The following is a 15,816-nucleotide window of genomic DNA, read 5'->3' on the forward strand; positions in this document are numbered from 1 at the left end:
TTCCGAACCAAAAAAAGACTATTTAACTGTCAGGGTTGAAATGTAACTTTTTCATCTACCTGCCACTGTGGGTTGTGGACTCAAAATCTAAAACTACATCTTAATGCCAAAGTCAAACTTGAGACACGTATGTGTTGTTCAGTAGCCAAGATCAGGTTTGATTGCATTTATTTTGTGTGGGCATTTCCACCGCTGGTAATGCACTTGAAAAACGCTGGTAGTTTTCAAGCCCTTGGGACATTCAAGGGGCTTCTGGCACCCCTACTACTCACCTGGTCAGTACCCTAGGCCAGTGTTTCCCAACCTTTTTTCCTCGGAGCCCCCCCTACATATACCTCAGTCCTTCTTCCCACACAACAGTGCACTTAGGGAGCTTACTTGCCACATCTATGCCTTAACTCAGCTTCAATTTTTGGTCCAAACTCACCTAAAAGTCCCGCAGAGTGCTCTCGGACATTTCTTCCTAAATTTCTTAGAGACATTCAAAGAGTAATTTCCATTGGAATGCACATCCCTAGGTTAAGTAATATATATAAAAAATGTGTAAACATATAGATTTGAAAAAATATATTGTTTTTAATGTAGTGTTTAGATTTTTTTTTTACTTGGATCATCCTGTTTTTTACAAGAATATCATGATCAGGAGGCTACAGTGGGGCCTCTAATGCTGGGTTAAATGACTGTAAACAGTGTTTATGATCCTGTCATTTAACATTCAAGCTGTGCAACACATCCATTTCCCCAAAGTGTGTCTTTTTAACAGCAGAAAAGGTTAGACTTCTGGCCAAACAACTGCCTGAAAAACTGTCTCACCGAGGAGGCACCAGGGGGGAAACAGATTCAAGATGCACTGACAGAGTGGAGGAGCTTTCAAGACAGCTGCTCGAGTTACTCTCTCTGTCACTCTCCCTCACACACACACACTCCACTCCCTCTCTCCTTTTTAGCCTGTGACAGCAGGCACCCAGCGATGACATGAGGAGTGTTTCTGGCAGCCAGTAAGGCAGCACTAAACAGACAGAAATATCTGCTCTGACAGACGGACAGACCGTCACCCACTACGACATGCATGCAGCTGTCACTGAGCTTACCGCTCTTCTTCCCAACCCTCGTCTTTGATTCTCCCTTTATGCTAGACGCTCTATCTCCCCTGTAAACCCACATTTTTCTCCTTTCCTGCAGCTATCATACACTATATTAAAAGCTACAATGTGCTTGTCTTTGTTTGGCTCATGGCCAGAGAGGAAAGGTAGAGTTAGGAGGTTTGGCTTCCATGAAACTGTTAAAAACACATCGATCTTTCGCTTGATCGGCTCTTTCCTCTTGTACTCGCTCATTCTTTTCCCTTGTACTCTTTTGTCAGTTCCCCCACTTTCTGTCTCTTTAGCTTCGTCTTTCTCAGCCACAGCCGTTCTCAATTAGGAGGGTCAGGGAGCAGAGCAGAGAATAACTCGGGCTCTGGTATCTGGAGCTGGAAGGACCCAAAGATCAGGAGCAACAAGAAACCACTGCTCTGAAGTTCTGCGCCAAAAACTGGGCTGTGGCTGCCTTTGCTTTGCATGTGTGAGAGTGTGCTGCATAAATCTGCACCGTGTCAACAGGTTGTCAGTGACCTCTGGCCACTATATTTTACTAAACTGACTAAACTGACATGACAGATTATGACAGAAGTGCTAATGTTGTGGTTGTTGCAGAGTGGTCCTCTTTCCACATAAATTCTTCTCTGAGTTCAACATTTTCTCAGATATAGCGAGGCAAAAATACCCTGGGTCTATTCTCATTGTGTTGATTAAAAATCTTTACTCCAGTTTTGTTAAGACAAGAAACTGAAAACCACATTTCAAAAGATATCCCATCAATATCTCAGATATGATGGGTGTGAATATATATGCACAAGTCTACCCATCAGCTGAAGTCATGGATCCAGTGACTTAAAATGGTAAACACCTAAAATGAGTCCTTTTAAGTTGGAACAAAAATAATAGTTTTTCAATCTTCCATTTTAGGAGACTTCAAGAGGACTGAGAGCTGTTCAGTAAGTTCTAACCACAGCAAAATAATCCAACAGGTCTTCCTTTGTATAAAACAAGCATCCCTTGTAATTCAAAACAATAAAACACTGAATGAAGCAACTTTGATTTAAAAATTAGTGCTTTTTAACCATTTAAGGTGAAGGAGGCTGCACTCTGACAGGCCACTTCACCATAAAATCTGGTGTATTGAGATGCTAGGGATGCAATGATGCATTTGGGCCTTAAGCATTGTGGCAAATCTGTCAGTTATTTTTTATTAATATTTGCAAACATAAAATGTAAGTCTGTCATCAGGCAAATCTCCCTTGAAAAGCTCCAATCCACATTAGTGCCAGACCAAAAAAATGGTTCTGACCAATCAGCATCATTTGAATAAAGCAGTAGCTATTGATGGGATTAAGTTATACTAGAAGCTGATGGCTTTGTCTGCCACCGGTGTAGCAATTAGCTCAGATGTGGCTATAGTATAGCAGCAGCTTATTCAGAATTGGACAACATTTCCTTATTAAATAAAGAGCCAAGATAGAACAGGTGTTTTCACTCTTCTCCCGACCTGCTTTGGCATGAGCTTGCGATCATTAAAGGTTAAGTTGTACTGTAAGGTGGTGTATACAATGGCTGCTACTGCTGTAGCTATTAGCATGGATGTAGCTGTGGAAAAGTGGCAGTTTAACCAGACCTTGACCATATTTCTTTATTTAAAAAAAAAAAAAAAATCACATCGACAGCTATACTATCATTACTGCAATCTGAGAGCTCAACTACCAAAGCAGTGATGAACAGGAGTACAAACTCAACACAGCACAAAACAGATGGTACTAGAAATATAGTACATTCACTATGAGGACAAAAGAATTTAGCCACCTGACCGTAACAGCAACAGGGATTGTAATGACATTGTGTTCACTTACATGTACTTTGATATGGAGTGGCCCCCTTTTTGTAGCTACAACAGCCTCCACACATCTTGGTAAGCCTGTGTACCCATTCATCCTGAGGAGCATTTATGAGGTCAGGCACTGATCTTGGATGAGAAGGCCAGGTTCGCAATCTCCATTCCAGTTCATCCCGAAGGTGCTCACTGGGGTCGATGTCAGGGCTCTGTACAGGCCAGTAGAGTTCTTCCACACCAAACTCATCAAACCATGTCTTTCTAGTCCTTCTTTGTGTACTGGAATACAGTCATGTTGGAATAGAAAAGGGCCTTCCCCAATCTATTGTCACAAAGTTGGAAGCACAACATTGTCCAAAATGTCTTGGTGTGCTAAAGCATTGAGATTAGCCTTCACTGGAGATAAGGGGCCAAAACCGTACAAAATAGCCCCATACCATTGTCACTACTCCACCAAACCTCACATTTGGAACAAGGCAGTCAGGCAGGAAACGTTCCCCCAGCATCCGCCCAATCCAGACTCACCCATCTGACCGCCAACCAGAGAAAAAGGATTAATCACTCCACAGAACACGTTTCCACCGCTCCACACTCCAGTGTTGGTGTGCTTTATACCACGCCATCTGATGCTTAGCACTAGACTTTGTGATTAAGGCTTGCATGCAGCTTGTCGGACATTGCTGAATTCTCTTCATCTATGGACTCATCAGAGTGTTGGTGACTTTTGTGCACCATGCCTCTTAGCAGTCATTGACCCCGCTCTGTGATTTCAGGAGGTCTTCTACTTCATGGTTGAGTTGCTGTTGTTCCTAAGCTCTTCCACTTTCTAATTATATCACTTACAGTCAACTGTGAAATACCCTGCAGGGATGAAGTTTCATGAACTGTCTTTTTGCAAAGGTGGCATCCATCACAGTACCATGCTTGAAGTCATTTAGCTCTTCAGAATGACCCATTTTGTGTCACAAAGGTTTCTTAATGCAGACTGTGTCGCTAGGTGCTTGATTTTATACACCTGTGGCAACAGGTCTGACTGAAACACCAGAACTGAATAATCAACAGGTGTGGACTAATACTTCTGTCCATGATCCACTCAGAATCAGTGCTCCTTGTGACATCACTATGTCATAATAATGTACCTGCCCCTCCCCCGGTATCTCTACCCATGGCTATGGCATTGCAGAAGGAAATGGAAATTGTCACTCAGGAAGACATTTTGAGTCTTTTTTCCTGAAAAGCAGACTGTGTCTCATAGATTTTTGTGACTAATAATATGGATCTTACACTACTTTGACTCACCAGCAGACAAAAGACCACAATCAGACAATATTATGTACTTCAAAAACAGTAACAATGACGAAAATGTGACTTCTCACCAACAGCTCTGTTAAAAAAAAAAAAAAACAATAGACATGTTAGATGTAAAATGTGATACTCTAATAGGCTGATTGTAGGGTTTGGTGCTGCATTGAGCTGAAAACAAAGAGGAGGAAATGGTCAGTTTTTTATTGACCAGCCAAATCTGATTCATGTGCTAAAATGAGAGTTGGGTTCAGCCCTAGCAGTAACAATGGAATCATCTCCTACAAACTCATGCATAGACAGGCACACCCAACCACACACCAAATCTTCCCCCCATATAGAGAGCTCCTTTAATTGCTTTGTTTCAGTGGTCCCCTCTGAATGGGAGAGAAGCTGGGGACCGCAGTTTACAAGACACATCTGCAGGTGTTGCATTTCAAACTGGGAAAGTCATGCTGTGAGAGGGAACCCGCACACTTACAGGGGTAACATACAGACAGAGCGTCTTTCTCTGTCTCTTCCTCTCTCGCAGACGTAAACACTCGCGGCAGGTGCAGCATAGCTCACTACTTTCCTCCACGACATCATGCCTGGCACATCTGAGCGAGGTGAAATTGGAAATCTCTAAACATCTGCGACTCTTCCTGCAAAAATACACTTTAAGGTGAGACAAACTAAAATATAGCACAAGCGTGCAAACATGCCAGATCCAGAGAAAGAATGTGCTTATCAATGACACTCTTGCAATGACGTTTCCCAGCAGGCATTGCACACTAAAAGTCTGACAGAGCCATAAATACCAGCATGTAATGTGGCTGAGGGTCATGTATGCTTTAGATAACCTCTTTAGCTGGTACAATCTGTGAAAAACTACTTTGTTGCAACACTAGAGCACACTCTCCCTGTGCGGTAAAAATAAAAAGCTTATTCAGAACTGTTTTCACCGTTTATTCAAAACCACTCGCAGCAGTGTCGAATCAAATCTGTTTGTTTAAGCCGAGAGTCGAGTAGTTTTTGAGGATCTTGGGTAGCGTGTCTCCTAATTCTCTGAAAGAAAGAGCAATCAGCTAAGCTTCACATGGCATCCGACAGATTCAATCTTCTTTTCTTCCAGCAACTCTATTGTCGTGTTCCCACACACTGGCGTGCACGCTGCATTGCACTCATTTCTGATAATCTATGCAAATAGGCCACAGATGGACAAGAATGTATGCAATAGAGAAACATATGCATCGCACTTTTCAATAATATAATAAAAATTCCTACATTTCCCTCATTCGTCCTAGAGTTCATTGGTTAGGTGTTGCTGGTCTGCTGGAGTCTTGCCACACCATTTGTGAAATTATTCACCACATTTCCTTTGTTTACCACCTTCAATGGCGACACGGAAACAAGGTTGGAGTATTCATGAACGCCATTTCTCACTCTCACTTTCACACTACAACCCCCCCCCTTCCTCCTCTCGCTCTGAGTCCTGCTGCGGCGTCGCAGGAACGTCCCATGCATTATGAGGAGCCATTAATGAGTGTGTGGCGTGGTGTGTTGTGATGCGCGGCATATTACAGCCATTCATCAGGGGCCGCGGAGACACTTGACAGGCGGACAGCCAACAGGTTGTGTAATCATATAACACAGCCATGTCAGGCCTGCCACGGCTCCGTGTCCCATTCAGGCCTCTAATGTTATTTTCCTCTGGGTAATTGACGACGCCAGACAGAGAGACCCCTGTGATGGATAACATCATGGACCGAGAAGTGAGCAAAGATGGCGGCCTACCGGGGTGATGTCATTTCAGATGATATCAACATTTGGAGACATTTCAAGAGATAATTGTGTTTAATTCCAGCTTCAGCCTTGATTCTAGTTTTGATCATTTATTTTGACTATGACAGCTCACTCACCTGGAACATCTATGTTTACACTGCTGGTGAAAGTACCCAAATATGTGACTCAGGCATGTATGGTATAAAACATGTTCTCCACACTAACTTAGGGTCAATGCAAACTTCTTATCCTAAATAATCAAAACAGATGTGTAATAAGGCAATTCACCCCACTTTGTGCCAATAGGCTGAACGCAGTCATTTGATCACGAATGTCCGTTGGGGGTCAGGAAGTTGGGGGCAACCATTAGGAGTAAGTGGGAACGGAGGAAAATTAGTACTAAATGGAGAAAATTTTTAACACGATCCCTAGACTTTACAAAAAGGGATTTTTACCACAGTTGAACCAGATGTGGAGATGTTCAATATCACAATTACTCAGTCCTGCAGACATCCTAGCGTCTAGCCCCGTCTAAGGGAGTCTTGAAGAGTCTTGCACTAAGCTTATAGGCTAGTTGAGCCTTTAACATATAAAAAATCCTCCTATTGTCTTAAACATGCTTTTAATTGAAATGGCAATATGCTATCAAGTGAATAAACCTTGAAGAGTGAGCAACAGGGTTATGATGTGCTGCTCATGAATGAGCCTGTTCTATGAAATTATTTTTTAATGTGAGCCACAGTAGCTATCTCCCGTTTGAGTGCCAGCTGCCTTTCTTCAGTCATTTGTCGTTATTTAATCCACATTCAAATAGCCAAACTGGTACCAAATTAAGAGCCAAACAACCAGCTCTACTGACGTGAGCCAAGTGATCTGATTCTCTTAAAAGATGGTTTAAACTTGTTTTTTCTTTGCCTGAATATTTCCCCACTTTTATGACACAAAAGTATCTAAGAGTAAAGAGAACACTTGGCATGGTCATAAACAGCTCTTCAATCTTTTGGCACCAAATTTTTCTTTGGAATCAGGCTGCAGACATGTTTATTCTGCTGTGAAAACAGGGATCCAAACAAGGGTGCTAATGGGCTGTTAAGTCTTTTGATCTGGCCTCAAGTGGACACACCAGGAACTGCAGTTATTGCATTTGCAATTACTTCGTTTTTTAAGAGTGAAGCATGCCACTTGAAGCAAGAGCTGATTTTTTTTATGATTGAACCACACAAGTTTTATGGAATGTGGTCTTTTTTAATTCATGTGCAGTCCTTGATCAGATACAATGCCACCTCAGTCAGAACAGTTCGATCCATACGCGACTTTGAAGCCACTTTTAAGCGATAACTGACACAATCTTGAGACAGTAGGACGAGCAGGAGTCTCTGTACTCAGCCATTGCTCCTCATATTTGACTCTACTGAGTGGCATCCTCCCAGGTTTAAATCTGGCTCCTTTCCTGCATGTCAATTCTTACTCTCCCCCCTGTTTCAGACATGACCTCTCTGCATTAAAGACTTAAAAGCCCACAAACAAATCTAAAAACTAATGGGAGTAATAGTAAAAAAAAGACAATTTCTCCTCATACTCCTCATTACCCTCATTTCATTTATTCACCGGCTTCCATGCTAACTTAATTTGCTGCCATGTTTACAAAAGCAAACTTTGCGTTGCTTGTGACACACTTTGTTGTTGTTCTTTTGTGCATGCAGGGCCTTAACCGGTTCACATGGGAGTCTGGTTCAGGCCGTATTTAAAAAGACAAGTGAAAAGCCAGACAAATATTAGCATCTGAGCAACAAATGCTAATTGAGCCCTGAGGCTTTCAGTTTGTCAGTTCGTCTAAACCTAAGAGCAAGAATCACTAACAAGAGTACAACTTCAAATGAGTGCAACAACTAAGGGTAATATCTCATTTGCAGGAATATAATGTCAAGTCAAACCCTGTTAGTAAACCAATCAACATCTACAACATTTTTAGCAGAAATTCAACCACTATTTTTGGAGAGAACGTTGAGTGGTGGGGGGTAGATCGACTGGTAAATCTGTCTGTAAATCTCACGCTCCCTTTTACCCTCACTTGTGAATGAGACCCTGAGATACTTGAACTCCTTCACCTGAGGCAGAGACTCACTCCCCACCAGTCCTTTTGACAGAACACACTTGGGACAGGCAAGCTTACCATTTCAATTTCTGTAGCTGAATTCAAACAAACACAAAGCCAGAATTTACCCTAAATTTTTCCTACAGATTACACGGTTGTTTTCCCATGTAAAGTGAGGATGAGTCGATGTGTGGATGCAGCAATAAATACTCAGGAAGATTCACCATAGATGAGTGGGAGGGGTTGGTGGCGTTTTTGTCAAGTGACCATCATGACACCAGGGCAAACTATGCATGGCATGAAGATCTTTTGTTATATTTTCTTTACAACAATATATTATTCTATGCTCTTTAATTGATACTGTTAATATTTCCAATTACACATAGTGTTGATATAATGAAAACTGTTCGACTCTGTTACTTTTCAACCATCTTGGTGCATCCTTTCATACATTGTGCCCTGCCTTCTGAAACCACACTACTTCCTATTTCACAGGGTAAATTTTTATAAGTCAACAAGCAACTGAAACTTAAATTTTGTCGATGCATTTGTGAAAAATTGTCATGTCAACAATTGTAATACACAGCCCCATATTTTGGATTGCGTCACCAAATTATGTAGAAAACCTGGAGAATGCAGGAGAGGAATGTGGCACTGCTGCTTTGTAATCCAGCTGCAGCTAACGATTTAGAGCAAGCAGCAAGGTGAGATGGGTAAAATTCTCAAGCTGGTGATCTTTTTTTGTTTTGTTTTTTATCATGAAATGTTAACCTAAGTTGCTGCATTCAATGTGATAAAACATGACAAAGTGAAAGCGTTACTCTGCTAATTACTATGTATGAGGAATGCCACCTGACACTGAGGAATGTCTTGCACATATTCCAACTCCTCTGCACAACACAAATTCTCAGCTGCATCAGAGAGGTAGAGGTGGCCCCGAGGCTGTGTGAGACGCTGTTAAGGATAGCAAGTATCCTCACACAACCTGTTCTGCTCTGTCCCTAAGCTGGAAAGGAGAAGACAATGTTCTCTCTCATCCTCCCACTCTCACCACTTTATACCTCTGCCTGTTTGTGAGATGCCTCTTGCAGCTCACAATCCAAAAAAAGGCCGGCTTGTGGATGTGAAAAATGGGCCGTAAGACGGTGTGCACAATGAGTATAACCGGCATGGATAAAAATACACATTCCTGTTTTTGAATATCATCACAGTCTCTTGAGCTGCAGTGCCCCGAGGTGAGATTCCTCAAAGAATATGAGTCTTCATTGGACTTTTTTCCCATTGCTTCTCAGCTTATGTCTCTAAACCTCTGTCACAATCCTAGACACAACAAAGACATGCAGGACATGAGGCTTGTGTCATCAACTGAGTACTTTTACATCTGAAACATTTACTCAGGAAAAAAATGAAGGAAAATGAGGGAAAAATGAAGGAAAGAGAGGAGGAAATCAATGAAAATTGCATAAAAAATGGAAGTTAAATGTTTGAAATGACAAAAATGTGGAAGAAATAAATACTACAAAAAAGAAAAAGCCTGGGAACTGGATGCTGATCTATGTGCACCAAGGCTGGCGAAATTCAACCACTCTGTCTATAAACTGGAGAACTGTTACAGACTGAGCATCATTGCTAGAGATTCACATTGTTTTTGTAAAGATCAGGTGCCTTACAGGTAAACTATAAAAGAAGACATATAGTGAACAGCAGGTCCTTTGCTGCTGCACTGTGAAGTCAGTACTTCCACCTTTATGAGTGTAACTGTCACGTCATCTGATAAATTTCTCGAAGGTTTAAAGGAAACACTAACTCCTTGTATTCACTTGTGCATGTGTACAGAGGTGAGTCAACTGCCTCCATTCATAAAGTCCATTCATTTTTATGGTAATCTCTGGGACATCCCATGTGCCTGCAAAACACCTAACCTCCACAATGTTCCTCCCACCAATTCAGTTGCTTAATTGTTACAGGTCCACTTAAGTTCATATGATTAAAAGGAACTTGTTAATCTAGTTTCAACCTGATGTGAATCTGAGTCATGTTTTTTTTGCTAGAATATGTCCTATATTATCAACATTCAGATGTCTTTATCAGACTGAAGCACAATTATACATTGAATTGAAAAGTTAGAAGGCGCAATTGGCATAAAAACATGCTAGCCAGCTAACAGAGGATGCTAGAATGCAAGCATATGGAGAGGAGTCTGGCAGTAGGCCATACATCTCTGAAGGCCACTCGCACAAATCGTTAATTTGAGATGCCACACATCTCAGAGAGGAAGTGCTGTGATTTGCCAGTACAATGTATTAGATTGAAGATGACTTTATAAATAAAGAAGGTTTGGCAGTTACATTCATAAAGTAACCAAATTGCAGACATTACAGACTAAGCTGCATTTCATAAATAAAACAGAGAAAAAGATCAGACGTCCGATCCAGTATTAAATTATGTATAGACCTGTTTAGAAGTAGATAAACAAATGGTGGCTCACTTTAGTGGCTCGCTTTAGCTTTGTCAGCTTTAGCTAAAGCTAACATAGTTACATAGGAAACATCTACGTAGCTGATATGAGCTGTAGCAAACATTTCTAAAGCTAACCTAGCTATGTTGATAATGTAGATTATGTAGTGTCTTTGTGAGCGTAGCTTAAGCTATGTTAGCTACATAGCTATGTAATCTATGTAGTTTCGTTATCTTTGTAGCTTATGCAGCTAACAGAGCAATGTGAATTATGCTTGCTGAGTCAAAATGTTTTCATGGAGGACGAGCTTTAACTTCTAAGATTTTCAGGGTATGTAAAAATGCAGCATATTAAACTGGTGTTGTTGGCAGAATGTCAATACAACAAAGCCTGGTAAGTGGGCATTCTTTTTATCAACTGTACATACCATGTTTGAGTTTGACAAGATCAAAGAAACAAATCTTACAATTTGGCTATAATTAATATAAGCTAAACATAAACAAACTTCTAAACATGTCTTAGCTGATGATAAATTTAAATTGCAATTTTGATACTTCGACAATTTTACAAACTTTTGTTGATTTTATACTTTTATGACAATTATCAACATTCTGAAATTTTGGCAAAAATTACACTATGTAGTGTTAGTGTCTCGTGCTGCAGCTCGACATAGTGGTCAATGTTAGCTGCCACTGTCCTAAGCTCTCCTCGCCTCCATGCAGGTCATGTGACTGAAAGCTTAAATACTGATCATAAAATCACTCTCCCACATGTTACCAGATGGACAGGTAAAAATACACCTCTTGTTACTTTTTCAGCAACTGTTTTTGTCTTTGTAGTTAGTGTTAGTGTCTTTATTATGCCGATCTGTGTCAAAGTGTGCTTATTTAGAAAATTTTAGTTTTAATTCATTATTTAGTGCTATAAATTGTAACTCCGTTGACAAATGCAGCATTGTGTGCAGAATTAGCAGAGAAGAAGAGATCTGTTGATAAGACATGTAGTAAATACTAAAAACAAGTCATTAAACATCCATGATTGTGGTTGTCTGCTTCAATGCAAGAATCTGTTCTGCTTCAAGCTGAACTGAATTGAGGAATCTTTGCAGCTTAATTGGTAAGATTGATGTGGATTTTGGTTTCACTGAATGCTCAGGATGCTTAATCACATCTGTTGGACTATAGGTCCAAAGTGTAGTATGGTAGCACCTATGGCAGGATGTGTTATAGCTTACCTCAATGGCAGGAGGTTAGGGTACAGGAAACCAAATCAGCCTTATTACAGCTGCACTGGTCACCAAGTAGTACTGACATAGTCACTGTAGCCCTGAGGTCTAATTTACAGAACACAAACATGCAGAACTTAAAACTTTACATATATTTATTCACGCTCCGACACACATACACTCACCCTTCCTCTCCCCCAGTCCCAGCTTCATCGCTTCACAACGGCGACAGTGTTCAGTGTCAACAGTGCTCACACTGTGTGTTGCTAACATTAAAAATGCATCCAATTAAACTGCAGGGGAAAAAACTCGGCTGTAAACGGCAACAGTGTGTAACATGTTTGCAGCGATGATAGGCTTTCTAAACAAATTAAACCATTGGAGCTCTACATTACTCATCACGGCTGGTTGTCTGGCCAAACTCTGCCTCAATTGCACAGTTGTTTGATCAAAAATTTGTAGGCTGCGTATGTGTTAATGTGAGGGAGGAGAAAAAAGAAGCAGATATGAGTCCATGGATACCAGGCGAGATGAATTCAATGCGACAGCAGCAGAGAGGCACAGTAAAAGTTGTCTTCCTATACTTTCATGTGTCTGCAGTCATGGGCTGTCACATTGTGCAGCTCTGTTCTGTCGGCTGGCAGCGTCTCTTTTTCTTTCACTCTGCTCTACTTGTCACTCTGCCGATGGTCTATTTGTGTGTGTTAAACCTGTCGCTTTCAGTGCTCTGACGTCCGTGTGCTTATCACTTTGGCTGATCCCTGTGAGTCGTGCATGTGTGTTTGAACGGTATATGTGGGTGCATGTGTGTGAGGCAGATGTTGCCTGGTTGGTTCAATTGCTCAGTGTTCATACACACACACACACACACACATCACACTAAGGAAGATTAACCAGCACTTTATTTATCCATTTGCTTCCTGGATCTGCACCCACCCACCCTCAAAAACCCCTCCAATCCTCCTTAATCCCTGGTAGCAAAGACTACAGGAGGAAAGGCAGAAAATAGTGTGAAAATGGAGCTAGGAGTTTGGCAATACTCTGGATATACTTCAAAAGTGGCCAACTTTTCTAAATCAGTACTGGGCAGAACTCTGGAATTTGTTTGCAAAAGGTTCATGTTTCACTAGCAGTGCAATCCTGATAGGCAATTTGTCAACAAGTTACTAAACCAGTGAGAATTCTGCAGAGAGAATGTACCAAATCCCAGAAAAAGAAGCAACCTAGTTATAACTCTTTATGGGGAAAGAAACCACATATGGTCACTTTGGTTGACTTCCTTCCTTGCTCTCAAGGCCTCATCAGCTGGTGGCCCTCTGATATGCTCTAAGCCCACTATTGGCTAATCTCATACATGCTGCCATATTTAAACTGCTCTTGCCTGGCTACACTCTGCCATCCCCTCTTCGAGCTGCTCTTGCAACACTCCTCCACCCCAGCTCCTCCCTCATCTGCTTCTGACTTAATCAATTTCATCTGTTGTCAATGATGCCTGCTCTGCTCTGGGTTTTGTCTGCTTCTCTCCCTGCCTTAGGCTTTCCTTATTAGCACAGGAAAAGCAGGGACGTGTGCTGTTCCTAGTAAAAGTAATTAAGGAGTGATTTTTGGTCAGTTTTATAACTGTAGAACAGTTTTATTATACGTATGTGGTTTATATCAGGTTTTATTTTTACCATGAGCCTTATTTATCTTTAAATTAATTCAGACATTTAATATTCGTAATGTTTTTTCACATTTTCTGATGGAATATAAAGAAAAATAAGTGGTATAAAAAGTTAAATATATGTGATTTTAGTCAGTTTTAAAACATTTTTATCAGTTTCATTAAACTTAAATTGCATAAATCAGTTCTAATTTTTATTATGAGCCCCATCACTGCTATTTTTTCAATATTTGTGATTATTATAGGTCCTCTGTTGGAATTAAAAGATAAAACTGGATGGTACCACAGTTATTTACACAGTATTCTGAAGCCAGTGATGTTTACCTCTTTTATAGGTCAGAATCTAAAGGCAACCTCACCATGTCTTGTTTGTGTTTATTGTGTCCATTATTAACATCTTAATATGCATACACTTTATGGAATTCTTTTTTTTTAAATTTGCCATAAACCGACAAGGAACCACATATGCTCACTTTGTTGACCTTGATTTTTGCCATAATAATGAAAAAATATGTACAGTAATTTTGAATTTGAAAGTATTTTAATGAGTGTCCTTTAAAGGGTAAATCCAGGTTGGAGTTTAGTTAGAAATAGGCTCAGGTTAAAGTAGGGTTGCATCTACATCAGCCTAAAAATCTGTTAACTCTTGTTTCCTCATTCCCTTGAAAGGAATCTGTAAAATGTAAAAAAAAAAAAAAAAAAAAAGTGAGTTTTTGGGAAACAAATGTGTCTTAAATCATAGCATCATGGTTTTTGTTTAAATCTCCCAGTATTGACACTGGCTACAGGCCTTCCTCTGTGGACTGGCTAGGTTTTTTTTTCAGCGAAGCCAAATGAGATCCTGCAAAGCTCCTCATAAACAGCAGCTGCAGACTGCTCAGTTTCCCAGTTCCTCCCAGGCCGCCAGCCCAGGAGGGTCCAATCAAAACCAGCCACACTACTCCCTCACTCCACATATGCGTGCCAAGTCTGCCCCAAGTTGGAAAAAGTCACCTAAGAATGTGCACAACGACCAAACTGTGAAAAAAAATTGGTTTACCTGTGAAAACTTTCACCGTGGTGGTGCTGTGGTCGCCGCCCCCTCCCCCACCCGGCCCTTCATGTATTCCTCACGCCAATCCCTCGCTGACCCCTTCCTGAAGCGGTGATCTGAGGGGAAGGAAGACAAAAGAAAAGGCTGTTAAACTTCTTTTAATGGAGTGCCAGGGAGAACATGGTTCAGACAGAGGACAAATGTATCACAGAGAAATACGCCCCTGGTGCTGAGAAATGTATGCAGGGAGCCATGAGGGAGTTTGCTATACTGCCCCATTTACTCTACCACCTAACCCTGCCGGAAAGCCAATGAACCAATGAACAACTGCACCACCTATCAAACTGCCGTGCCTGTGTACTGCAGCAGTCCTGTACACCCCCCCGCCCCTCCACCTCCCCACGCGACCCCACCCCCCACTGCACAGGAACAATGTCCTTCCTAAAGGTTATCAGCAGCCTGGCTCTTGGTCAGCCCTCATCCTGAGTCCATTACACACACAGCGGCCGGATTCACAGCCTTAATACACCTCTCTTAGTCTCTCCTCACTGCTTCGCTGCACCCTTTACAGGCCGACACAAATCCAGCAGAGGCCAAGAACACACACAGGTTTCAGGATTAGCCTACCACTCATTCTGTCTCTTGATATCTGCAATGCACTTAAGTTTTATTAGTTTAAGTCCTATTAAGAAAGCTGGGATGATATTCCAAGAGAGAAAGTAATCCTGATTTTTAAAAGTGTCCCCAGTGCATGTGATTGGTTTTAGTGCCTTTATTGAGTGAAAATTTAATTCCCGTTTGTAGGAATACAGACAGGATAAAGTAAGATGGTAAATGTGGACATGCCAGTGTCGTGACTTCATGTGAGCAGGTGAAAATGTAGGTATTTTAATTCACAACCTGGAAACTATGAGAAAAATATTCAATTTGTGATAACATCATTGAGATATTGTGATAATGATAGAAACTAGTGCTGGGTTGTTGATCTAGGTTTGAATAAAGTTTTAATTTCGACTTCACACGATCATGAAAACTACATAAATCAGATTAAATGACAACTGTGCCATGTTGCATTTGTTTTGTCCACAGGTTTTGTTAAATGTGCTAAATGGAGCGCAAACTCACTTCCTCCGCTCTGCCCCTCCCATCAAAACAGCTCTCACTTTTAACATTAAAAAGCCTTTATTCGACAGCATTTTAATATTTGAAGAGAGTGTTTATTCTTGTTAATTCACCAACTACAGGAATCCCATTGCAAACAATCTTTTAATTGAGTCCATGAAACACTCCTTGTCAGCTCTCACTTAAATTTAAGTGAGGAGCAGAGGGAGCCACAGCAGAAGGAGCTTGA

The 15,816-nt window shown here is 41.1% G+C and overlaps 1 protein-coding gene across 3 annotated transcripts in view; it reads right to left on the reverse strand.

Annotated features, from left to right (window-relative positions):
* Positions 1 to 15,816, reverse strand: part of zmiz1a (zinc finger, MIZ-type containing 1a) — a 191,783-nt gene that overhangs the window by 134,210 nt on the left and 41,757 nt on the right. For all 3 annotated transcript variants that reach the window (XM_041789655.1, XM_041789656.1, XM_041789652.1), the window contains exon 2: positions 14,472 to 14,581. The gene's annotated coding sequence lies outside the window, so the exon portion shown is untranslated. The remainder of the gene's footprint in view (positions 1 to 14,471; positions 14,582 to 15,816) is intronic.

Source organism: Cheilinus undulatus, linkage group 6 (assembly GCF_018320785.1).
Source record: "Cheilinus undulatus linkage group 6, ASM1832078v1, whole genome shotgun sequence".
Lineage (NCBI taxonomy): Eukaryota > Metazoa > Chordata > Actinopteri > Labriformes > Labridae > Cheilinus > Cheilinus undulatus.